The 26,993-nt window shown below is 28.9% G+C and overlaps 1 protein-coding gene and 1 long non-coding RNA gene across 2 annotated transcripts in view; one reads left to right on the top strand and one right to left on the bottom strand.

Moving 5' to 3' along the window:
- The window catches only part of LOC107163636 (SH2 domain-containing protein 5-like), a 148,518-nt gene that overhangs the window by 31,636 nt on the left and 89,889 nt on the right, over positions 1-26,993 (top strand). The window lies entirely within an intron of this gene.
- LOC149057638 (uncharacterized) lies at positions 1,745-17,602 on the bottom strand. Its single transcript, XR_016190845.1, has 2 exons — positions 17,206-17,602; positions 1,745-3,878 (listed from the first exon to the last, which is right to left on the bottom strand). It is a non-coding gene; the product is annotated as an uncharacterized LOC149057638 (long non-coding RNA).

Below are 26,993 nucleotides of genomic sequence, written 5' to 3'. Positions count from 1 at the left end.
TATAATAACATGACGTACCTACGCACTACGAATATTATAATAACAAACAATATAACATAATGTTATTTGTGTGTTTTCAACGCCCATTAAAACGCACTTGGTGTTGGTGATAATCATTGATTGTGGCTGCAGGTGTTATATAGATATAACAACATTATATTTTATTGTTTGAACCATTAATTAATACACCTTTTGAACTTTGTAGACGCAAGCTGGCTATTTTTTTTTTAGACTTTATGAAGATCGATAAATAAGACTTGATCTTTCAGGATCGCTGAATATAATTATTTTGTATGTGTATGCGTAGCTGCACGTCCATCCGCGTGAATATCTGTGAAATAATATGATATTTAACAATTTAATTTCGTGTGTAAATGGGTCACCGACAATGCAATTGAAAATAATCAATATTTTACTGAATTAAACAGTGAATGTTGAAATACCATAGTAAAATATGTATTACTCTCTTGACGGTTATTTAGACGGGAATTTTAAAATAATAAATATTATGATATTTACGAAAACTAAATCCACAAAAAAGAAATCCTATAATATTTATCAATTTTAAAACTCAACTTTGTACAAAAAAAAAATGCCACATAAAAGTCTGTTAAATTAAAAATTATGTTATAGTAGTTACGGGTTACATGAATGGATATATGAAGAATTTTATTTAAAATAATAATTTCCACTTATATAATATAATATTTAAATGATTATTTATTTGGTTTACTTGTGACTTTGTGAGTTAATATGAGAATAACCGAGATATTATAAATTCAAGTGAAAAGTAAAAGAAAGAAATTCTAAATATTGTGTAATTTTTCCTATATGTAGCATCAACTACATATTATGCGATAAATACTTAATTTAAGAAAACATTCAAAATTTCAATTTTTACACTATAATTAAAACTTTAAACACTAAATTGCTCATAACGTGTTTATTGTTAATAACGTTTAAATTTATGAAACGCATAAATTGAATAACGATTAAATTTGTCACAATGTTTTATATTCTACAAATTTCATACGCTACACTATTATTAAATGTTAATACCTAGTGTTGTTATCAAATTTGTCAGATCATTAATATATGCTGATACATTTTAAATATGACAATTATATTTAAAAATATATTCCTATAATGGTAACAATATTATTATTTCTGATTTAAGTCCTGGATTACAATATCATTATACGATTAATTAAATATTTCAATTTCAATTTACTGTAAATATATGTAATAATAACATACTAACAAACATTTTGGTTATGCAATGATGTGTCAATAAAATATAATCGAATGAAAGTCATCAAACATATATCTATGTAAATAATAATAATATTTACTATGGTATAAAGTTCTATGGATGAAACAAAATATTACATCTGTGCACATATAAAAGATTATAAAAGAAACTAAAAACATTTATCAAAGCTATGCATAAATCCAATATTTGTACACGTATTACATATATAATATACATTCAAAGCAAAGTATAATTTATACGATTTCGCTTTTATTAAATCATTGAATGCAACTAAACCTATATCATAGGTATAAAATAATATTATTCACATTTCACGATGGTTTATCGTCGTTGAAGTATTCTGCCATGTCATTTTGCACTTAGAAGTCTCGCGATGTTATCCTGCGCAAAGGAGGACCAGTGAAAAATAATAATCACACTAAAACCGTGAAACACATAACATTTATGTGTATAATAATAAATATAAATCAATTAATATTATGTAAATGCAAATATAATAATATTGAAAGAATAAGATCAACATACAATATATTATATGTTGGTACAGGTATACAATACTCCCAAACGTGTTGGGTTTTGACAATTGTTTTTTTTCACAAACAGTATATTATTTATCATATTACGAATATTTCTAATTTTTACACATCTTAAATTAAGAAATATCTGAAATAACATTCCATTTTTAAATTTCAGAAACTTATCATTAGATATTGTTTAATACAAAAACGTAATAAAAATATATTAATATTATTAATTAATATTATAAAACAATAAAAAAGAATTATAATACACATATATATTATTGTTATATAATAAAATATATTTTTAATATTTTTATGAATATTTATAAATATTTTATTAATATAAATTTTTTAATTTCTGAGATTTTACATCACTAGGTAGGCATATTTAATAGATAAACAAAGCGATCAGTGTCACTGATGTAAGTTATTCCAATGACCTGGTTTTGCTTCAACAAAGAAAATATTTTAAGTACGAAATCTAAAACCCGCGAAATGGAAGATTTGTTTTTAGTTCATTTTGTTATTAATTATTGTTATAGTATGAGCGTTACGGTTTCATATCATCTTCGGCGTCAAGAATGCGTATAATAGTACACACTACAATGGTTTTATATCATTTATGCAATATAATATTATAATAATATTTATAATACTACACATGGCTCGTGTGCGCTCCCATCTCGCTTCACTACGATACAACAATTCTTAAAACTTAGTAATTTTTTTTAACAACGATACTCGAGATACATAAAACGTGATCGCTATGAATTAATGAGTTTATGATGACGATGTTGCTAATATTATTAATGTTAATTGACTTGAGATTATTTAATAAGGTAGGGAGATTAGTGATTACTTTTTTAATGATTTCTAAAATAGCAGATGTAAAAAACGGCATTAACGATTTTATGAGTTAGTTGGTAATATTTGTGTTACTCGTTTAATCATTTGATGACGCAACGTTATGGCTAATGTTTTTTTAAAACTTTTCCGGCGTAAGTTTCGGTTTGTAGATTTTTTATTTGAGAACCGATATGATGTTGAAATAAGTTATACTTTTGAGGTTTGGGAAAATCTTGAAGATGTTTAAGAGGATTTCCGTGAGACTTGACTTTGCTATGGTTTTTAGTTTTTTTTATAAACTTTGCAAACTTTGTAACTCACTGAATGATTTTCGTTTTAATTTACGCATGTACGAAGACTATTTTTATCTTTAATACATTCCGAGTAGTCGTGTTGTTCTGGGCATTTAACGCATCTAGGTGGTAGTTTGCAGAAGTTTATTGTATGATTAAAACGTTGACAATTTTGACATTGGAGTATAATGTTGTTGTATTTACGATTTTTCAACGTTATTACACAGTGAAAGAGACGATCAAGTGAGAAAATATTTTTTGCTGATTTGTCAAGAATACCCACGACGGAGAGAGCGCGATACTGCTAAAACTTTACCAGTATTTTGGGAAGTACTGGTATTCGGCATGATTAAACCATGCAATGAACTTTGGATTAGTGCAAGATGGTATAAGATAAGCGAGTGATTTATATGAATACAACCTTCTACGATAAACGTCACGCGAAGACTTTTGGAACGAGCTACCATCCCGTCGATTGTGTGTGGTTTATATATATATATAATAAAAAAAAAAAAATAAAAAAAAAATGGAACTTTGTGTACATAAACTTTGCAAGATACTAGATACCTGAGTTTTATATAGTGTTAAAAAAAATGCTCAGGTACCATGATTATACTGGAAAGCTAAACATAGTGACTTATTCCTCCCCTCCTTACTTAAACTACATGGTCCGCATTTCCCGGCTGGTCGCCGTGAGGTGCAACCTGCTGCAACTGCATATCATTTGATTTTCTCCATGCCTTCGTCGTCACGTTGTCTGATGTACAGCCCAAAGTAAAAGAGCACCATAAAAAAAGAAGTGGCGACCATCGAAAATGACGTGTCTTCCATTTCGAATTTGAAGCCCAACAACTCGAAACCTTCATACCCCACCCTGTTCACACACCACGATTTGTTTTCCATTTGATTACTGCAGCTGCGTCCTTTGATCTCCTGTTTTTTTTTCTGTAATAACAACGATAATGTACAGTATAAAATTGGGTAACCAGTGATCGGCATAACTATATTATGACGTATGATAGTATAATGTAAATTTTATCAATTATATTATAATATGTTACTAGTTGAATATCTCGGTTTCGACAATGTGCAGATTGTTCGAGGTTATAACTTTTGTTTATTAGCTTTTATATTACATATAGCTATCACCTTTTGATTATTATTCATTACCCTTACTAATATTAAAGTTATAGTTATTATTTATCAGGTAACCTTGATTTATTAAAAACAGTTGTTTCTGGTTACTATTCTAAAAATGTATAAGGTACAACGTGAGAGTATTTCCTCATCTGTCCAAATAACCAATTACAACCGTTTATAATCATAATAAAAAAACTAATAAATAAATACTTATTTATACTATTACACTATTACTATCATAACTAGAACCAATGAAAACCATGTTGTTTTATAAACAAAAAAAAAATTACCTAACCTAACCTCTTTAATATGCAAATGTTTAAAAATCCTTTCTTAGTGGCTACCTATTTTTATTTTTACATCATAAAACTAAACTATAATAAAACTGACAACATTTTATATTCATAGTTTTGGTGATTCCTACTAGGTAAAAATTAATCAAAAAAAGTTTTTTTTACAATGTATTATAAAGATAATAGGTGTTTACCGAAATAGTAGTAGGTATAATATTTTATTTTCGATAGAGTTGACGTGAAATATATATTGTAACGATCCCCAGCCGGAAGATCAATTTAGTTAGATGGAAAATAGACAACTCTTGACGATTTATTGAAATAGTATAAATTTATTTGAGTCCAAACAGTTATTTAATGAAATTCGACTAAGTCCAAATAATATTTTAAATAGAATTTCGTCTAAGTCAAAATAATTAATTGTGGATGAGCGAGATATGACTGAGTGTGGTGTGATCTTCTTGTCGTCCAGTCGCTAGTCGTCTTGTTGTACGTCTGATGATCGTGTTGTCGACGATCTTTTCTCGTAAAGAGAATCCCTAATCCCCGCTACAGTTAATATCCCCGTATATCTCATATTCATGGCCATAAAGCGAGTGCGTGTGGCTGCACGCGCCGCACAATCGGATGTCCCTTGCACATTTATTTATAGTGCGATATCCGTTTACATAAAACACACAATTCCTGCTTAACCTACTTTAATGAATATTCTTATAAGTAGTCATATATATAATTCCATATGCATTATTATTATTATTAATATAATTGTCATTACGCCGTTGCGCTCTATCTCTATTACTATTATATTACTATCAAAGGACCCGTAGGTAAACATAGTAAGTCAAAGTTCGCTACAATATTATAATAATATTATACATGATCTGATAGATAGATACCACATAAATACATAATGGTTTCGGCCTTCGATATAAAATCGTCAAATCCTCCAAATACAGAGTGTACACTGTACACGAGATATTCCATATTAAGTTCTTACTGATTCGCAATAATACTCAATAATTACTTTTACGTATACAAGTATAATATTATTGCATAATCAAACGAATTCTCTATTTGAAAATAAAATGCAACATGAATACATTGATGTCAAAGAGTATACATATGCTTTAATGTTATGGTGTGCGTAAATATAATTTTTTTTCGTTTATATAACACAACATATATAATATCGTAGTCATGGTTTCCAATTTTTTATTTATTATACATTTGTTGTACTTTATACAAACGGTTTTGTTTTAAATTGATATTTTTGAATTGAAATCAAATAGAAAATTTAAAGTATAATATGTTCAAACTTGGTGCACATATATATACGTACACAGTGTTGGGATGATTATTATGTCTTTAATTTATATTTCTTCAAAAAAAAAAAAAAAAATTCATTTACTTAATAAATATATATTTTTAATATGGCTTTTGTACTCCAAATTTATATAATATATCACTTGGGCATTGGATTTGTAGCGTATGAGTTGTCGATAAACATAAAATATAATACACCTACTCTGTATTTAAAAAAATTTTCAATTGTAATTATTTTAATTTAACAAACAACAATAGAAATTTATAGGTACAAAATACGTATATGCTAAAATATTTATAATTCAACAAAAAATTATCAAAAGAGCAGTGTATTTTAATTATTGAAATAAATAATTATATAATATGGAATATCCTGAGGAAACGTTAAACAACCCGTACTGGCTCACTCTAAAAGCGATAATATTTACGTTTAAAAGCTACAATTAAACAATATAGCCTAAGAGTGACAACAAATGTCCTACAATCATGTTTGAATTTTTTTTTTGTTATTTCCTTTTTTTTTATAACGATCAAACTGTTGTTCTGATGACGTTGACTATCCAAACATATGACTTGATCTTATATTTTATCACCGCTTTTCCCTGCCTTTTTATAGAATCAACAGTTGAATAGTTCATTATAGTACCTACTCAATTGGCCGTAAAATGAACTAGTTTCCAGTTTTCATCAACTCCTAAGCTGAAATTCTAATATATTTGCGTAGATTTCAATTTCAGTTTTGGTTCTTCAAATTACTAAATTAAAATAACTGGGAACGGTGGTTCGCGGTCTCTATCTAAATCACTGCACCCTCAACATAATAGTAGAGTACTCGAAACATTAAATTCTGTTGTTTACCATAATCTCTAACACACCAATTCAAAGTGATTAAAATAATGAATAATGATAGTTTAATCTTACTTTTATTTTAAACAAACAATAAACATTAATCATTAAAAAATATAAAGTATAACTACGCGTGTTCGTTTTCGATTCTTTATTTATTATCCATTATAATTACATCATAACGTGTATTTTATATACAAATGTACACAATTTAAATATATGCAAGCCCCGTGAAACTTCTCAAGACGAGTGACGACACTCTCAGAAATAATTGTCATTTATTCTAGATATTATAAATTATAATATACTTTGTAATGTAGTCTAGACTTTTCGGCCGTTTAGCAACACCAATATAATAATAAAATATAAAACACTATTTAAACATGATATAAAATTAATGTTTTCGGATATCAAATATTTTACATTCCCACACTCTTGTACTATATTTCATACTGACAAAGCTGCAGGTAACTCGAAGTTGAAACAGACTCGTAATGTTTCAATTCCACACCTATACAACTTATTATATCTGAATACTTATTTATTATAGCCTTAAAAGTATTAAATGATTGATAATATATATTTATTTTTTTATTTGTCATAAACAAAAATATAAGACAAATTAGATTTATTAATTATGATTTATCAATTAATAGCGGAGTATTAAAACTTACAATCCACCGCGCGTACACTTCCAACACCGCTGTCAATAGTGCATAATATATGATATTATATTATTATATACAGCATATATGTATATAATATACCATTTACATATTATGTATAACAATATAATATATAGTCCATAAACCTCCTCCTGCTGTTGACAGGGGTTAAACGCCGTTGTTTAGCTGTGAGGTTATTCCTATTATTATTATTAAAATTATATTGTCGGCCCTTTCGCAGCATATATATATATAGGTATGTATTATATGTCTGCGACAAAGGTATGTGATAGAAGACGAGACGACCCGCAATCGTCCGACTGTGCAAAATATATTCGCGTATAATAATGAAATCCGGTCTAGCGCAGCTGTTTTTCTATAATATCACCCACGTGTTTTTGTATATTATATTTATATATATATATATATAAATATATTGTAAAACGTAAAATGTCGTTGCTATAAAACATTATAATGGTTATACAGACGAAAACACGCCATGGGAAAAAAAATCTTTTCAACGCATCATAAATATCTTAGTGAATTTAATACTTAGTTGAAAGTAGGAAAAACGCTTATCTTAGAGATAAAACAATCGTATAATGTATTATTATATTAATATAATTAAAAAATGTTAGACGCCTATATGGACGATATTGCGTTATTATTGTAGTCGTGAGCTACAATGGTTTTATTGTGCCAAACAATAATAGTAGATACTAGATATGGTATAATGGCATGTGTGAAGTTTTATTTCTCTTGACGATCGTTTTATTACAAACGTATATAATAACAATTTATAAAGCGAATAGTTTTTTTATTTCTCATCAGTCTTTCGTTCGTATATACAGCGAAAAATTATAATTTTTAATCAATATAAAATTCAAACGAAGTTATATAACCCAACTGAATTATTGCAGTTCGACGGAAATCAATGCGACTGGAAATATTTTTATTTAAGTACCTACAAAATATATGTATTTTCAAGTTTTATATAAATTTAATCGAATTCAGACTTATAGATTTTGGACGTAGCGTAGTTTCGCACTGCAACATATTAACTTCACTGTGACATTGTTTTTGTGTGCATCTTATGGCATAATGAACTCGTCTTAAGTTCGTCCGGAGACATATTATTGTATTTGTATCGTATAGACGTTGTTAAAATTTGTATCAAAAATGTCTCTTTTCCGTTTTAGATTCAAAGTGACCGTTTGTAATTCGTCACGATAATAATTACGTGATTATAAAATATATATAATATAATAGGTATCATAATATATTAATATGCACGCGTACTACAGTATAGGCAGGCGCAGAGTAGGTTTTATTTTATTTTTATTCACAATAAGCCGTTCGAAAGTCATCATTGACGATGTCAGTGACGTCGGCGACGGCGGAGGCTGCGTGTGCACGATAAATAATGATAATAATAATAGTTATATAATTTTATTCCACAATTTCTTATTTGCTTCTCGCGGAAACTGGTCTTGTAAATGCATTTTTGCATTATTGGTGCTGCACCTTTTTGCCACGGCGGTGGTATATACAATTTATTATTAATATTATTATTGTATTGTCCTTGCTCGAAATTAATGTCGTGATCATTAAAATATTTTTACGTATACGCTTTTTCATCACTTTTCTAATATTTAATATAATATTAAATCATAGGTAATATAATCCTAATAATCAATTCTGAAATTATATATAAATATGATATACTGGATAATTTACCAACCACATCTATTACTTCCTTTAATAATTTATTTATTCAAATTTCAATTTTCATAATTTTTAAGACCTATATACCTACTTAAGGATCATTATATATTTCAATTATTTAGATTTATATACTATTTTCGGAACATATTTTTTGATACGTACAAATTTCTTTTTACATCAATTAAATTCTATTTTTGTACTGTAAATTATTAAGTAGGTAGATGATTTTTTTTTTTTTAATTTCGAAATTCAAACGGAATATATCAGATATAATAAATATAAATAGTAAGATAGATTAATATTTATTACTACAAAGTTCAAATAATCATACCCCCATATCTTCCAAACTTATTATCATTTATCATAGACATATTACAACCATCAATAAAAAAATTTGACTTGGATACATTTTGAAATAATTACTTGATTAAAAATGTACTGTAAAATAATGTTAGTTTTCATTTCAAAATAGAAATAAATATATCGCAACAAGACACTCAATAGTTTACAAATCTATAAAATGCATTATGTACCTGTATTTAAGGAAATATGGAATTAATCATTGATAAATCATCTTATATTTATTATAACATGATGTCGTTTATGAAAGCATGTAGCTTATATCTTCAATTTTACTACTGTTTGCACCTATATTACAAGTTTAAGAAATACTGATTGTAATATATTCGCCCAAGTCAGTGAAAGCATTAGTATTTATGGAAATAAAATCCACGTATTTAGGAAGAGTGGTGGCTGCGTGTTGTGAAATTTGTAAGCGGCATAATATAATACATAGTAAGGACTTAGCGTAATGTTGTATATATATCTAAAGTAATAGGAATATTGTACATTTTTATTTCACTATCATTTATTTAGCTTTTAGATGTAACCACCATTTACCTAAGGATCAATTTATTGCTAAACCTATTACAACAACGACTGTAATACACGCATACATGATATACGTACAATATACAATATATACTGTAATGTTATCTATAGGTCTGTGACTACATTACTCTATTATGCGCACGCACTATGTTTCCCGTTGAAATTTCGTAATTTTCAAATAAAAATTGCCGAGTTCCTACAAAAAAAAAAAAAATACCTACACTCAATACCTATAGTATCTTAATACAATTCATTGAGGAGCTCTCAGGTGATCTTATAATTATTTGCTAATCCTAACTATGCATCTACATATTTGATATTGATATTAATAGTGTATTGTTAAGGGTTTAATATTATTTTATACCAAGACCATTAACTAGATTGCGTATTATAAGTTATAACTATTGTAAATCGAATTTCCAACAATCACACGATCTATTTATAATGAGTCTATTCATTTACGATAATTATTTTTGTGATGTTCTTATATTCATGGCATTATTTAATGTATAAATATATCTTATGCACTTAAATATACAGGGCGAACCATTCAACGTAAAACACTCAATTACCAACAAAAGTCACGATGCATGCTACAAACCTGAACTACCTACATTACTCGCTTAGCTCTAAAATCTAAAATGTAACGAAAATGTTAATAAACACATAATTGAGGTAGTTTAATGCAACTATGTGATTGTACAATAATATTCTGGTTATAATAACTAGTGAACATGGCCATAAATACGATTAAGAGCTGGTACAACGGCGAGATGAAAATATAACACGTACTGTTGTATTTTTATTATTACAATTACATAGGTTGAGCTTCAATACAGTAACCAAAAAAAAAAAAAAAAAAAACATTAAAGGAATATAATATGTAGCTATGTCGGTGACCTGCGTGTATGTGATCAAGTTGATGAAACAGAAAATTACAAAATGTAGTAGGTACAATTGCGGTGTAAGACTTTCACGAGCACATAATAGGTTAGGAGACTTTAAGACGTATAAAAAAATTAAAATTAAGAACGATTTTGTTTTATAAATATATACCTACTGTACCTAACCTTAATACTTGTTAGTTTAATACTTGTTATACACTTCATGAAAAAAAAAGTTAATTTTGACTTACAATTGATCATAATATATATTGGTTGTTTTAATAAAATCTTTGTGGACTGCAGTGTGTAGCCTGCAGCCATCAAACATAGTAAGTAGAATAGAATATTATAGAATATAGTTAAATGTGATATCTGTATAGTCGATACAGGCACCCCATCATATTTTTGCCACTGGTACAGAACTAAATCCGGTCACCTTTTAACTAACAATTAATTACAAAACGTTTTTTCTAATATATATTAAAGTAATCATTTGCATGAAAAGTCCTCATAATTCTGGGCCCCAGTATACCACGAGTCGTTCTGACTCCGCCTTGTGAAAGCTCTAAGTCAATCCAACCTTTTTGATTACATACAATATAAATATAATTATTCATTTATTTAAGCACGATATTATCCATAACCTCATATTTCGTAGTATTACGTCACTAGATCATTACCAATCCATACCCAATGACGGAATACAATAAACTTAAATTAGATATTTTAAAAATACAATTATTTAGGGAGGGGAAGCATATTAACATGATACTCGATGTATTAATTCCTCTAAATTTATGTCATAAATATTTTTTGTAAGTAAGTAACCATGACAACTAAAACCTCACGAAAAATTGGTTAGAAAAAAATCTTGTGAACAGCCCAAAAACATATTTATTTTGAAAAAATATAAAACAAATAATTAACCATGTGGGTGGCCGACGTATGACATCTGTGGCTACTACCATCCTATACATCCTGTCATATAATAATAATAATAATTTTGTCACAGCGACTAGACGTCGAACAGAAAGTTCGACTAATTTTCCGGTCGGGTTAAAACACGATTATTCAGATAATATTATATATTATTCGGTTTAAGCGTTTCGCATGTTAATTGGCACATTTACTTCACGGCGTCGTCGCTATAAAACGGAGCTGATGGGGATGATGTTATCGTTACTAAATTATTATTATTATTATTGTCTCATACAGACACACATCGCGCCGCGCTATATTTCCGCACAACTCGACGTTTGTTCGTCTGCATTGAACGAGCCTTTAAAGAACACCTACCTTCCTAACCTACCTTCAATCGTGCGCGTATATTATTAGCGTCGTATAATAATTATATAATAATACGATATGCGCTGGTTATGTAAATCATAATAATAGAGTATAACATAGGTAATAATAATAATAATAATAATGCGGACGTTGTGTGCGATGGCGGCCTTTGTCTCGCTCGAGAAACAGTAAGATAATATCGTAATGTACACAGACGATCGAAATGATAATAATTTTCAGAAACCTCCGTATAATAATATGATATACATGATAATATATACGTGTTGGTTTTTCTCTTTCGCCGTCGTTTTCCCGCGTTGCGCGTATACGTTATTGTAGATAGGAAATAAGTGGTCGTCGGAAGGAAAACACATGTATACTACAATATACAATAATACCACCACCGTCGCCGTCGTCGTAAAACACACACACACACACACACAGTCCCAAGGAACTGCGATGGCACAAATTTTCCGACGGTCGTTTCCGGTTTGTTCCATCCGGAAAAACCAGAGAGGCTAGATATGTGCTGTATATCGTTTATATATAACATGTGTATAATACACCAAGAGGACGATAATAATAATAATATATAACATATAATATAGTCACGAATCAACTATTATTACTTTATTAGCATTTTATTCATTTATATATACATATGATTAATATATTATACAGTGATACATATGTAGATGCTCTCAACCCATTTTTCGTTTTAACAATACATATTTTATTCAAATTCTGATTTTTAGAATTTTTAAGTACATCTAAAAGGACCATATTTTAAATTTCTGATATAGGTATAGTTGTAATGCTACTTAAAACTTGACTTGTGGTGATATAAAATTCTATTTTTAAAACGAGAACCCACCTTTTTACTGACAATTATTAAGTAGATGATTTTCTTGAAAATTTGTATATGTCCAAATCAAATTTCTAATGAATAGTTTCTGAGTTATTAAAACTTTATACTAAAGATCATAATCATTTTAAATACTTTTACCAAAAATAACTTAAATGTAATATTACTAATATTAGGTAAAGTATTTATTATACTTGGAAATTTTTTATAAATTAATCACATTGAGAGATCGACACTAATTACCAAAATTTTCAAATTATCTAAGCCCCCAAAACTACTTAACCCATCACCAAAGACATTCTATCCTTAGTAAACAAAATTATATATAACTCAAAAACTACAAGATGGCTCAAATGTCGACTTAAATACATCGAAAATCTCAAAAAAATATCTGCTGAAAAATTAATAGTTTGTGAAAAACAGTGGGTTCCTATTTGAAAAACAGATGATTGTATATATTGACATATTGTCAAGGGATCTTCTTTGGTGCAAAACATCTCAAGTATACAAACTTATGGCTTTAAGTGTATCTTAAAATCTATAATATACTAAAGCAAACGCTATTTTCAATATGACTAAATCATGGTTGGGTAACAACTTACTTGAATTAAATCTAAACAAATCGAAACACATTATTTTTAGAATACAAAATATTGATACTAAGAACAATTTAAAAATCTGAGATCACTCGACACTGTGCTTAGCAAATAATCATTGTACGTGCGTATTATATTGAAATTGTTAATTGTATAATATATCTAGGATTATATACCTATTGACTCACGTTTATAAAATAATTAATTTAGAATAATCATAAAAACATGTAATATTATTAATTTATAAATTCTTCTATATTTTTCGTAATCTTAGATCTATACTTAATAAAAATTAAAACAATATATATATTTCACTAGCACAATCAATTATGACATGGTATTAAGAGTTGGGGTTGTGCTCACAATGTTATGTGAAAGTTATTTATTTGCTATAATAATATATTTATAGTTAATTAGTACATTAAAAATAGTACATTCATCACTATACGATATGATACGCCTTTACACTACAGATAGTCGGTTTAGGTAATATTCAATATTCAACTATTAGGTTGGGGGGGAGGGGTCGTATTTTATTTTAAATTACTTTTGTATACATCCAAAGAGGCAAAGAACTACCCACGAAGGTACTTTTATCAGTGCCTATCCACTATATTCCATTTAACTTTCATGTTTCTCTGCTGAAAACCAACTTTTAATGATATATTTCTACGCAGTTATAATATATATATATATAGGTGAAACTATAATTATCGAACCTGCAGCGAGTAATAATAAGAAAATATGAATCTATTTAGTTTTAGTTTTTTTTTATTTTATTAGAGTTGTAGGCTAGTGAAACAAATGTGCTTGAAGCAGTTAAATTGTAAGCTAGATATAAGGCAATCGAAATAAGAGAGGAAGGCAGTCGTGGTACGTGAGTACTACGATATACGTTTTGTTTTATTTGTTTGTTTGTGTGTGTGTTTAAAATATTTTAATAAAAGGTTTTTAACTCATTGGATTGTCTGTCTATATTCGGCGTTACCTTGTACATCTGAGTTCGATCTGAAACTGATTTATTTATGGTCGTTGAGGAAAAAGGTACTACAATATAATATTCCGTCTACCTTTGAAAACTAAATTGAAACCGGTTAATTCATGGTCTTTTTAGTAGTTGTCAAGTATACGACAACGTTAATAATATACAATACACTTACTATACTTTTACGCCCACGTGTAATGATTTACATCAAAAGTGAAAAGTCTCAACTCGTAATTATTATGACATAATTTCGAAGGTCGATACCATTTCAATTTTATTTACCAGTTACGTGACTGATATTATTAAATGGAAATACTATATCAGTATCGAAAACTAAAATACCTTTTTGAAATGTTCAATTCGCTATTATCGAGCAGTAGCAGTTATCCATATAGTTATATAATAGTATCTCAGTTTCTGACCTTTTTTCGCTCGAGGACACTAAATTCTACCACTACCCTTCTCTATCGGGGTAAAATCTTTTATATTATATTGCGCTCAAAATAGGACGTTAGCGTATTAAAACACTGTTTTCGACCGGATTTTCATCACTTTTCTTTTGTAGTACGAATAAAAGTAATAACTCGATCCCCCCAAATGTGATTTATTTGTTGATTATTTTAATAAAGCAACAGTTGAATTATTTGTTAAGAAAATCAATGTGTGACCTGGCATATTTGTAGACGTATGTCATATCAATTACTTAGATTCCAGATGATTCAAATGTAAATATTTTTTAATTTAGAGGATGCTACACCACCAAGTGTTGCATATATCTTACAAATGTACAACAAGTCAATTTGAGCAATTCCTATTATATATGTGGGTGGTTAGTTTTACTATTAGAGAAAATATCTGTTGACTGATAAGACATAAACGTAAGAAAATTTGATGCATTTTTCGTCTATTTATTACGGTACTGTAATTTTAGAGCGATATACTCGTATAATGATTAAGATGATTATTATTAAAATTTATAAATAGTCAAAATATTTTGCTTTGAAATTGAGATATCAAATATAAAATCTAACGTTATTATCATCAAGTATGATATAATTTTAATAAATAGGTAGTAAAATTATTAATAACACGAAATTGGAACTGTCGAACTTACATTTTTTATGTTGAATGTTTTACGGAGACAAAACGTCATGTTGGCCAAGTAATCATAATAATTATTAATGACACATCGAAACGACAAAATAATTTATCAAAATACGTTGATAGGTACGTTATCATTAAGCAATATTTAAAATGACAAATTTGAAAATACTCCTCTGTATTTAGTTTATTTTACTGTCAGCATTCGGCCCTACTCGTGAATTATAATAACAATAAAAATGAATACTATACATTTATATCAATTGGTATACAATATAACTATAATAGTAATAACATTTATTATGGAATATTCTATTCTATTCTTTAATTAATGGTAATAGCTGTATATATTATTCGATACGACCAATGTCAAAAGAAAATTTTTTTATTATAAAGCATTTACTGACAATACTTCAATGGATGATTTTATATTGTGTCTTCTTATTTAAATAATTGTACATTATTATTTTAAAAAACAATTAACTCATTTTTTTTCCTGTAGATTATAATAATAAACTCATAAATGATAAAGAATTGTTGAAAAACTATTCACGATGATTTACCACTTTTTGATGCATTATAATATTCATATAAAACGATCTACCTAACCTAACCTAACCACGAAAATAGTAGGTATTTAATAAATTACCAAAACTTTTTTTAACTTTTTCATTGATTTGTTTTTGTAAATTACATTACAATGTGTGTTTTAAATAAATAATGGAATTAAATGTTAAAAAAATTTCAATATTGAATTATAGGTGTGTTTGCAGCACGAAACGACGTACTTTAAAATGGTTACATATGTATGCTCCTTACGACTGGAAATCTGGGCACCGCATTCACGTAGGTATTTAATGTTTATCGCATAGATGTGATAATAGTAGAAAATTGATTGGGGTAATATATTCCCTTCATATGAATAAATCTGCTTTAAAAAAAATAAAAGCCTAATGAAGGGGCAAAAGCTATATAAATAATGATGTGAAATCTCAATGTTGAGTTTGTTTTAATCGCATAAGTCCACATTATAATATAAATCCTTGTATAATAGTGATTTATCGTTTGAAACCCCGTGAAGCCAAAAGAGTACATTATTTCTATTCGTTTATAAGTATGATAGTTATAGAGCAGTGGTATTATATATATTATAATTGTTGTATGCAAGTTTGTCATTCCCATTATATTTTTGTAAATTATTATGATTGGTACGTTTTTGAAACTAATTCAAATGGCTTCCTTTCTTTTATTCAAAATGTTTGTTTTGCGTTTTTACCTTTTGTTTTCTAACGCATAATGGAAAAACTGTCTTCGTATTTTTATACAAATAATATAGGTACTCCACCATTCAGTGACATACTTAGGATTTTCAAGTGGTGAATATCCAACATTAACGTTAATGCATTATTTTCAATACCTCTATGGCGCTATTACCTGATTTTTCGTCAATTTTCAAATAATCATAAATTAATATATTATATTAAATATGTAATGAGTTAAAAATATGAAGTAAAAATGATAGTATGGAAAGGCATTTTAAGTGTTAAATTATTATTATATATTTTTCACTCATCACTTCATGAAATATATTACGGGGGATAGGTACGAGGGTTTTTTCTTTCCAAATAAATAAATGTATTAGCATATTTGTTATATATAATTTTTACTTACCTTTCGAAGAACCCACTGGTAGAAAACTGTATCTTGTATAATCTCCAATGTACTGTTGAAGTCGACTGACCAGAATAGTGAGAGGTATATTAAAATTTTGTGATTGAACAAGTCGGTAAAAATAATTACAGCAAATTGAATGTATTTCTACTCATAAAAATCGACACATATCAAATTTACAAATTATTAAAAATATAACATTGGGTGAGCTACTGGATGACTGAGCTCGGTGTTGATTGTCGTGTTTGCTTTTATAGATATTGATGGCCGACTTTGTACTCGACTTATCGAGTTGCCGCCTTACTCATTTCCGTGACATTATAAGTAAATTGTTATAATATGTACTAAATAATTTATGTTTATACAGCTGCAAAGATTATGATTATTTACTGTCCAAAATCCAAGAGTGAGTTAATTAATAGTAATTCATTTAATGTTTATGCAGTTATATAAATAATATTTTATTTATTTTCTTTAATCTAAAAGTATTTTAATGATAAAAGATATTTTATTCTTCAACTTTTATCTGTGCAGCTGTATTGACATTTTATTACAATTCTAAGTAATGATATATCATAATGTATATATCATTACAAATAATTCCATACTATTTTATGGTATTTTTTTGTTTTTAATTGAGTCACTAAATAATTCATTTTTGATATAATATAATACTATAATATTCAATAATAACCAATATATAAATGCTTTTTTAAAATATTGCGTTGCATGGAAATAAAACACTATACAGACTAAATACGGATCTCTATGAAAACATTCCTTTTTTACTCCATTTTAACTTCGTACTAAGTTTACTGGAACTTATTATACATACAGGGTGATTCACCAAGTATATTAATTCTCTTTTTTTATTTAATAATGGAGTTATTTAAAATCGAATTTTTTAAATTCTGAAATACACTCGCATACCATTACTTCTCATTCGTGAACTGTAAAACCTAGCAGCTTGCTCGAAAAACCGAGATTTGTGTTGTTTGGATTACAAACAGATCGAAAAAATTATCGAAACCAGTTAGGTTAGGAAAGACGGTTTGACCACTATCACCTAAAAAATCTTAAGTTGCGCTTAAATTCTGAAGTGTATCCATATGAAGACTTTCGAGCCGATTTAAAAAATACTTCCAACAGTTTATTGTACAAAGCTTATACAGACTTTCAAAAGTCGTATTACGAAAAGGATTATTGCGAACCATTATTATCAAAACACATTTTTCAAAACTATGTTTCAGTTTTCGTTGTTGATTTGTCACGCCATAATGACATCGTTAAATCATCGACCATAGACCTACGAATTAAATTTTAAACGGACAGTTCTTCCAGAAAACACTGCAGCTTATTGTTTGATACTACATGACCAGATTATAACTTATAATCCGTTTAATGGCGATGTTGGAAAATTGTAATAACCTTGTATATTTTTTTGTAAAAACTTACTCTTATAAAAAAAAGACTTGTTTTTTAAATATAAATTGTAAGCCTTGTTTACTTTTGCAAAAACGTATTCTAATAAATAAATAAAACACAAAACTTAAATATTACGCTTGTTTTTTTTTTCACATAAATTATGTACAAATATTAAAATAGTCATCGTCTAACATTGCAAACTGGTAATGGTGCTGAATGTTAATTGAGACAGCGGCGGCGTAATGAATTGGTGATAATACCCTGAAATATTATAGTCCATCGTTTACGTCAAATGGTTGCGGAATATAAATCTCCTGTAGTAGGTATTAATCTGATGGCTGGAAAAATAAATATAAAATACATATTGTTTTTTTATTATTAATGCTTATATGTATAAATTACCTTATTAAATAAATTAAATATTTTTTAACATTTAATAATATATTTATGAATTACCTCATGCGATTCATGTACTGCCCGACTTAGCAAAGATTCTGCTAGTTGTATATAGCTGCACACAATTGTATTTAACCGGTTAAGTTTGGGCAAGTTTTCAATGTTCGATCGTCTTGCACGTTCTTAACAAATGTTATATAATTTCTTCTGAATTTTTTAGTGACGATTTATGGCGATAAAATTTCTCACGTAGGTATGCCACAAACTCCTCGGTCTGTTGTATAATTAAGGTAATGGTGTCATACTTCTTTCCACATAATGCTCTTGAAAATTCGAGATTCAAAATATTGAAGTCGAATAATATCCGCCCGATTCAATAGTACTCTGCACCCGTCTTGGGTGTGATAACGGTGATACGATGAATGAAAAAAGGAAAACTGATAACGGTAATATGATAACTGATAACAATGATAACAATAATATAATATACATATTATGTTACCCGCGTATGCGACCGTCGGTGGTGACGAAAGAGGAGGGGAGAAAATGAACGGAGTGATAATGCATGTCGCTTACGCGTGCGACTGGGTGGTGTATAGGATGAGTAGGAAGAAAAGGAAAAGGAGGATCAAAGGATGAGGTTTCAGAATCGGCTATTTCATCCTACTATTACACGTCATTCATAGTATTTAAGTTAAAGCACAAAATCGACTTGCGTGATTCTTCAATACAAATCGTTAATCAGATTTCTGCCCAACTATATAGGTACAAATTGAAACTAATTACCTAATAAAAGTAATAACATCGACTGAACTAGATGGTGGATTTGAGGAAATTGTTCATGTGATTATTACGATTGTTCAAATTAAATAATAGGTACATTTGACAGTTACGAACGATGAAAAAACGGACAAACCGAATACCGAGTAAATGGTTTGTTTTACTTAACGCGGTCTTTTTGAGTACAATAATTTTATAGATATGTAAATTTAATCGCTCTTATTGAGCTGGAATTCACACGACTACAACTACGAACTGGACACGACGACGTAAAAACAATAATTATCATAATGCCGACTCGTATAATGGTTATTATATTGTTGTTATTAGGAGTTCTAATCTATCAATGGATTACGTAACCTAGTTTCAACGAAATGCCACCACGGACACAACAACACCGCTAGACGTAGTACACTTGTAAATATATTGTAATTTATACAATATTTGTAAACAATACGATGTTTTTTTTTTCTATGACTTCATCTTTTTCATCATAACTGTGACTTTGAGGTGTGATAGCTCCCAGGATGCATGTTGCATGACGTATTGTATGATAGTCCAACGATGACGATAACTGTTTTAGCGAGTATATAATATAGGTAGGTTTCTTGGAATATGTTATCACTACAACTATTTTCTGTGTAAACAGTTATACTATGAAGAGGAAGTTCTGTAGGCAGTGACTCATGCAAAAGTGTGGGCGGGTATCCCAAATTGGAGCGACAATAACTGAATGACCACGCAGTCTAGTATAAACCTATAACGAATATAATTATTTATTCACTTAAAAGTTAAAAAGTAATATTATTGATTTATTCAAACGTTTTAACACATTGATGTTTACTGTAACGCTATAAATTTATATACACATAAGCAATCTAACGAAAAAAATTTAAATGATCCTAATTCCTAATGGTTTTTATTTGGTGGCGTATAGGGAGATAGTTGCAAAATTGTTATTTTGCACTTGTATTCTTTTTACAGCCAGTGCCCAGTAAGTTAGGTACCTTCGTATTATTTAGATCTATTTTGTTTTCGAATTATTAAATAATAACTTCAAAAATTGCAATTATTTTGTTTACTAGTGTAATTACTGATTACACCTCATGGAAATTTACTGTCTTTTTTTCCGTGTTATCGAGAACCAGGTAAGGAATAATTGCTGTTAGCAATGTTAGCATTGATGCCCCCGAAGTTAGCATTTCTTTCCCCAGGAAATTTACTGTCTGGCGAAACATGCTAAACGTCATTGAATGATTTTTTATGGAACTAAACTACCAGCCAAATCAAAGCATGAAAACAATGTTCAAAATTGAAATATTTTTCTACTCTAAAATATGACGGCAACAGTAGTGTCAGACACAAAAAAAACACTCAAATATAACACTAAAATACATTCATCGTCGTGCAATTTAAAATGTTAATTTTATTGTATCAAAGTACATCGTGTAGAATAAAAATGTTTTTACGCGCTATCTATTCCGTTATTAATTGAAACTACTTATATATTAAACAAATAGGTAGCTTTTTGTTTTAAAAATATTTTTTTATTGAATGAAAAAAAACATTTATAGTTGGTATTAAATTAAATCAAATGAATATTCTTCTTTTGACCATTTTAGATGAAGCACTTTTATAAGTGTTCGTTAATAATTAAAAGCCCATAAAAGCTCGTTTTAATCTCGACGTTTAAATTGGTAGTTGATCCCTCTTTTGAATTTTCCGCACCTGTGGACACTTCTCGTGCGATCGTGTATGCGTGAAGCGTGTATATTATGTTCTGTCTAGACTCGTTTTATATTTTCTAAAAAGTTGTGGTGGTCGGCCGGTCTTTCATTTGTCGTCTTTGGCTAATTAAAATAAAACCCTACCTATACGTGTATAATTATTTTATACATAATAATATTATATAACTATAGCACTGTTCGTCCCGTCACCGCAGCGGCCTTTGTAAAACGGCGTGTGATGACTGCCACGTGCTCTATCGTAGCTTTTACCGATTTAATTCTGTTTGACTCCGTCATCGTCATGTTTAAACCACGAGTGTTTCTTCTGCTGCTGCCGAAAAGTCTCCGGAGCGAAAACCGCACGTGTGGTGGTGTAACGCTCATTCGTCGACATTAATAAGCCCACCCTTAGAACTGTCGACGATTTTTTTTTAAATTTTTTTTCACTCGCCGTGGTGGTCGTGACTCGTGGACGATGATGACGATGAAACGACCTTTTAATCCGTACACGATAATTGTTAATAATTAATATTATATATATATAATACGTCATCGTAATTATTCGTATATGCATAATAGTTTTGTGCGGTTAAACACATTATAGTATTATACCATGATAAATACATATGTGAGTAGACACTCGAGTACACCAACATGCATGGTACAGTACATCGCGGTATAATTACGCCATTATTATCGTACTCGTAAAAGGCATAATTTGCTGTTGATGGTATGTGCACATTGGTCGGTAAAATCGTCACCACTTATATACGTAGCAAACATAGAGGGTTTCTGACTGAGAAATAGTTTTCTTTAGGAGAAAAAAAGGCTCAAACAACCAACTATAACGTTAAGGTTGTTTTTTTTTATTTATTAATCATATTGTCCATCCTTTATTATCTTAATATTTCTCTCTGTCGGTTAACTATAAAAAATTAAAAACTATCGACCGATAAAACGCGTAGTTCATTTTAGATTCTGAACGAAGTGATGAATGTATTGATTTTACAATGATGTGTGTTTTTTTTTTCGTGTCTGTGTACAGCATAACTAGTCGAAAAAATGCTTCAATTTCAAACTTTGGGTGTGGCTTCCGATGTAAAAGTGAATATCCTTGGTGCATTACAGAGGTCAAAAGTAAACATTTCCCAACAGTTTTCAAAAAAATCGATTTTTTTATATGGTTGTAATTCAAAAACTAATCACTGTAAATACTTTACATTTTCACCAAATATTTATGTTAGTGATATCTATATACAGTTTAATTTTCAAACATTTTAAACTTTTTTTAGTTATTTATAGATCACTGAAATTTTCGATGTTTTTGAGAATTTTTTTTTTGAAGTGTCGGTAAAAAATATTGAGATGACCAAAAAAACTTGAAAATTTAATACAAGATTCCTTACAAATTTGTCAATCTTTATCACAAAAAAAATGTCCACTGGAAATTCAAATTAAATTTTTATTAGCATTTGAATTTCAAATATTGACAAAAATTCGTCAAAACCATATATATTTGCAAATTATTTTGTAGTTCAAAATTCATATTATTGTTTGTATTTATATCTAAGGTTATAAAAATTAACACTATGTTTTCCATAAGTTTTGCTTCAAATAGCTATAGAGAGAAAATTTGAAGCATTATAGGAGAAATGTTTTGCGCGTTTGAGTTTTAAATTTTTATGAAATCGCGTAATGATAACGATTTATCCTCAAACCAGGTATATGTATATATCTATGATAATATAAGGTATTATGAATTATGACAACGTTTTTGGAAAAATTGATTAACCATGCCTTATGCAAAATGCGTCTTAATTGAAAAATAAAATATTTGTTTCAAAATAGAATATATATGACAGTATTTAAATATAATATATCCTAGACTGACAAATCATCTCCGTTCAGAATCGTTTTTCGTATACAATGGGTACCTATCATTGCGTTAAAATTTAATCCCATCCCTTACAGTAACCTACTGTACAGCAGAGCGACATCCACGACTTACCCGCCTTTTTTTACCTTTATATTAATAAAATATATTTAATTTTTTTTTTTTTTTATTTGCTTATATTCATATATTATATATACTGCTTAAACTAATAAACTATAAAATGTATAAAATATACATGCTAGGTATGGGTTTATGAGGATTGATAATTAATAATAATAATTTATGTGGCTTGGTGAGGTGCGGTCGTATACGCTCAATCTGTGGAAACGCACTGATGAGCGTACGTACCGGCCGCAGTTGCTAGCTCCCGGATGGGTGAGCACCCGGGATTTTTAGCAACATATCCTTGCCACACATGCACAAACACGTGTTGCAACCCTACCCACTTAAAAACCTACAAACAAATATACAAAAATAACCCCTACCGTACCACCCCACACTCAATGGCCTATGTTGCCGCAGGTTCCCCTTAATAAAAAAAAATAATAATAATAATTTATATTACAAATGTGATTATATTCATCATTATCATAAGTACATATATTTTTAAAATTACATTTTAACTTGACATACTGTATACCAATAACTGTTAACAAATTTAGATTAATTATCACACAGTTAAGTTATACCTAATTGATTTTGTTGTAAAAAAAAACCCGCACCTATAGCATAGTGATACTCAAATAATAATGATTTTGCATACGGTTCAACTCATCTACGATAAGGACAACTGTAGTTAAATGCTACGCAAACCTCGTTTAAACCTCCCCAATCCTCCCTCAAACATTATCTCTGGGTCCACCATTAACGCCCACAACACATCATAATATATTATAGTGCATCCCGATTCGATTTTCAGGGATCAATCATCCCTCTCCCGTAACGTTTTCAGTAATAAGAGTTATGAATTACAAGGGATCTATATAAATAGTGTTTGCGTTCTCAGAAATAATGTTAGCGAGTAGATATTTAATTCGAAAGTTGAGTTAAGAAGTTGCATCACCCATTTACCGGGAATAGTGTTGTTATTGTGTCATATCTCATATATTATATGCTAACGTGATAAATCCACCACGCGTAACTCAGACTTGGGACGAGTAGGCAACTCAAGTAGATCCGTACTCGAATCAGACCCAACACATATTACTGTATTATGTATGATGATAATATTATTATTATAGCAATTTATTATTGTATATATTATATTGTGATTAGGTTCCTACAATGTTCAAGTAGTTCGTTGTATGCTTTTTCACAAAACGTTTTAAATAACATTGTTAAAAATATAACAATATGGTTTTTATTAGTATATTATTATGCACGAATCAATGTTAAACTATAAATCGATTGATGTCAAACAATATTCACCGTGACGATGATTTTTCTGAAAAGTTTTATAATCTCTGTATAACTATATACCCACGAGTGCAGTCACATATATAAAAACGATTCGATATTCGTTGAATTTCGAATAAAATAATGACTACGGCGTTCATTTTATTATATTCGTGTAGCCTATACGGTGTAGGTATACAATAGAGATTTCGATAGTTTTTTTCTGCGATAAATATCTGTTTCGATAGGACTGGTTGACGTCTTAAAGTTTAATTCGGATATAATAAGGCCACCAGTTTTTAAAGTTTCCTATTCAGCATGTGCAACTGAAAAATGTTTTCTTATATATTTAGTGAACTCATCTTCCGGTTTTTCATCTCCGAGCATCATCGCATATTATAAGTTATACCAAACAACTATAAAGTATTCCAATATAATATCTTCTTTTCTTTCCTTTTAAATAAATAATAAAAAAAAAAAAAATTATAAAACCACTTTCAACGGGCACACCATTAAGTACAGGTCATGGAAATTTATTCACATCGGGCTATTTCTAATTAACATTTTACTCCACACTAACCATGATGGCGCACATATATATATACAATATTTTATACATATTTGTACTTACCCTTCCGCGGCATCAACGTATTATCGACTTCGCTATACATGCTTTTGCGACCTATCCATATTTTATTTATCATCTGTTCGCATAATTCAGTTCAGCCATTCCTTCACTCGACATCGCACTGCTTAAATGTATTAAAATACGATTCCAAGTATAAGCATGTCTACAAAATATTTGAGAATTATAGCTCTACACAAATAATACAATTAAAATGTAACTAAATTGTTGTTTCGAATGACTGTCTATAGGGATGAATAAGTGAATTCCAACAAGAGAGTTAATACCATTATACGTGCTAGGTCTTACACAAAAACTAGATAAATTAAATAATAAGTTCATGAAAGCGATTATTATATACGCGTCTGGCCATTGTAAATTACCAGACTTGTAGGAATTTTAAATTACGTAATGATATTAAGATATTTTTTTTTATGATGAATGATCTCTCAATGGAACTCTCAAAACTAAGTCTTATTCTGCAGATCTATGAAAAATCACTAAACACGCTATGACGTATATAAAAAAAATGCAACGTAAATTCTTATTGTTTAATAAAATCAATAAGATATCTTAGAAATAAACAACGATATTAAAATTGAATGCTTACCATGTGAGTCATGATGGCATTTTTTCAATTCATAATTAAATAGTTGGATTTTCATATTTCATAGAATTATTAAGTAAAAACATTTAAGTATTAAATCTAGGTATTACATTTTTTAAAGACGTTTCCTGCACACACACACATGCTTTGTTCAACACGTACAAATGAAAGAAATCGCTTGGCACCGGATTAAGTCCAACTCGAAAATGTCCAATCGAGGTAATGGAAACTTACATTGTATTTACGTATAGTAACATGTCGCGAGAATGTTATATATATATAGCTGTGCTGTGAATCAATACTACAATAAACGCGTCATAAGTTTTTAGCCGACGATAACGAGTATAATACAGTCAAATTCGCTTATAACTATCTTCTGGGGACCTGGGGGATCTGATCGTTATAACCAAACTTCGCTATATCTGGATCATAAAAAGTAACACGATTTTTAGAAAAATTGATTTATTAAAAACATTTTTACGGTATAATTTTATTTAATATTGCATATTTTAACATTCTAGGAATTTATAGAAATGTTAATAAAAGTACATATTATAATATATTGTAGTATTTGTTTGAAAAATAATCTATAATAGTAGTTTTTTATAATTTGAATAAGATTTTTTAACAAAATTAGAAATATTATTTAATTCCATAGATTCGTCTGGCGTATTTATGTCACTGTTTATCGAAACAAAAGTACGCACCTGATCAATATATAAATACGTTTCCGAAATAGATGGTACTTTAAATACGATAAAAACGGTGACTAAACGACTAATAAAGGTATGCTATATACATTACGGTCGTACAAGACACTTTAACTGTTACAGATAAGATTAAGAATTATCGATTTGGACGAAATCAAATTGACTACACAATGTACATAAATATTATAATCGTCATAGGTGATTATAAAAATCAATTTACGTTTTAAAA

Source organism: Diuraphis noxia, unplaced genomic scaffold (genome assembly GCF_037042655.1).
Source record: "Diuraphis noxia isolate RWA-SAM2 unplaced genomic scaffold, SU_Dnox_SAM2 contig0003, whole genome shotgun sequence".
Classification (NCBI taxonomy): domain Eukaryota; kingdom Metazoa; phylum Arthropoda; class Insecta; order Hemiptera; family Aphididae; genus Diuraphis; species Diuraphis noxia.
This window is presented reverse-complemented; position numbering and strand designations above follow the sequence as displayed.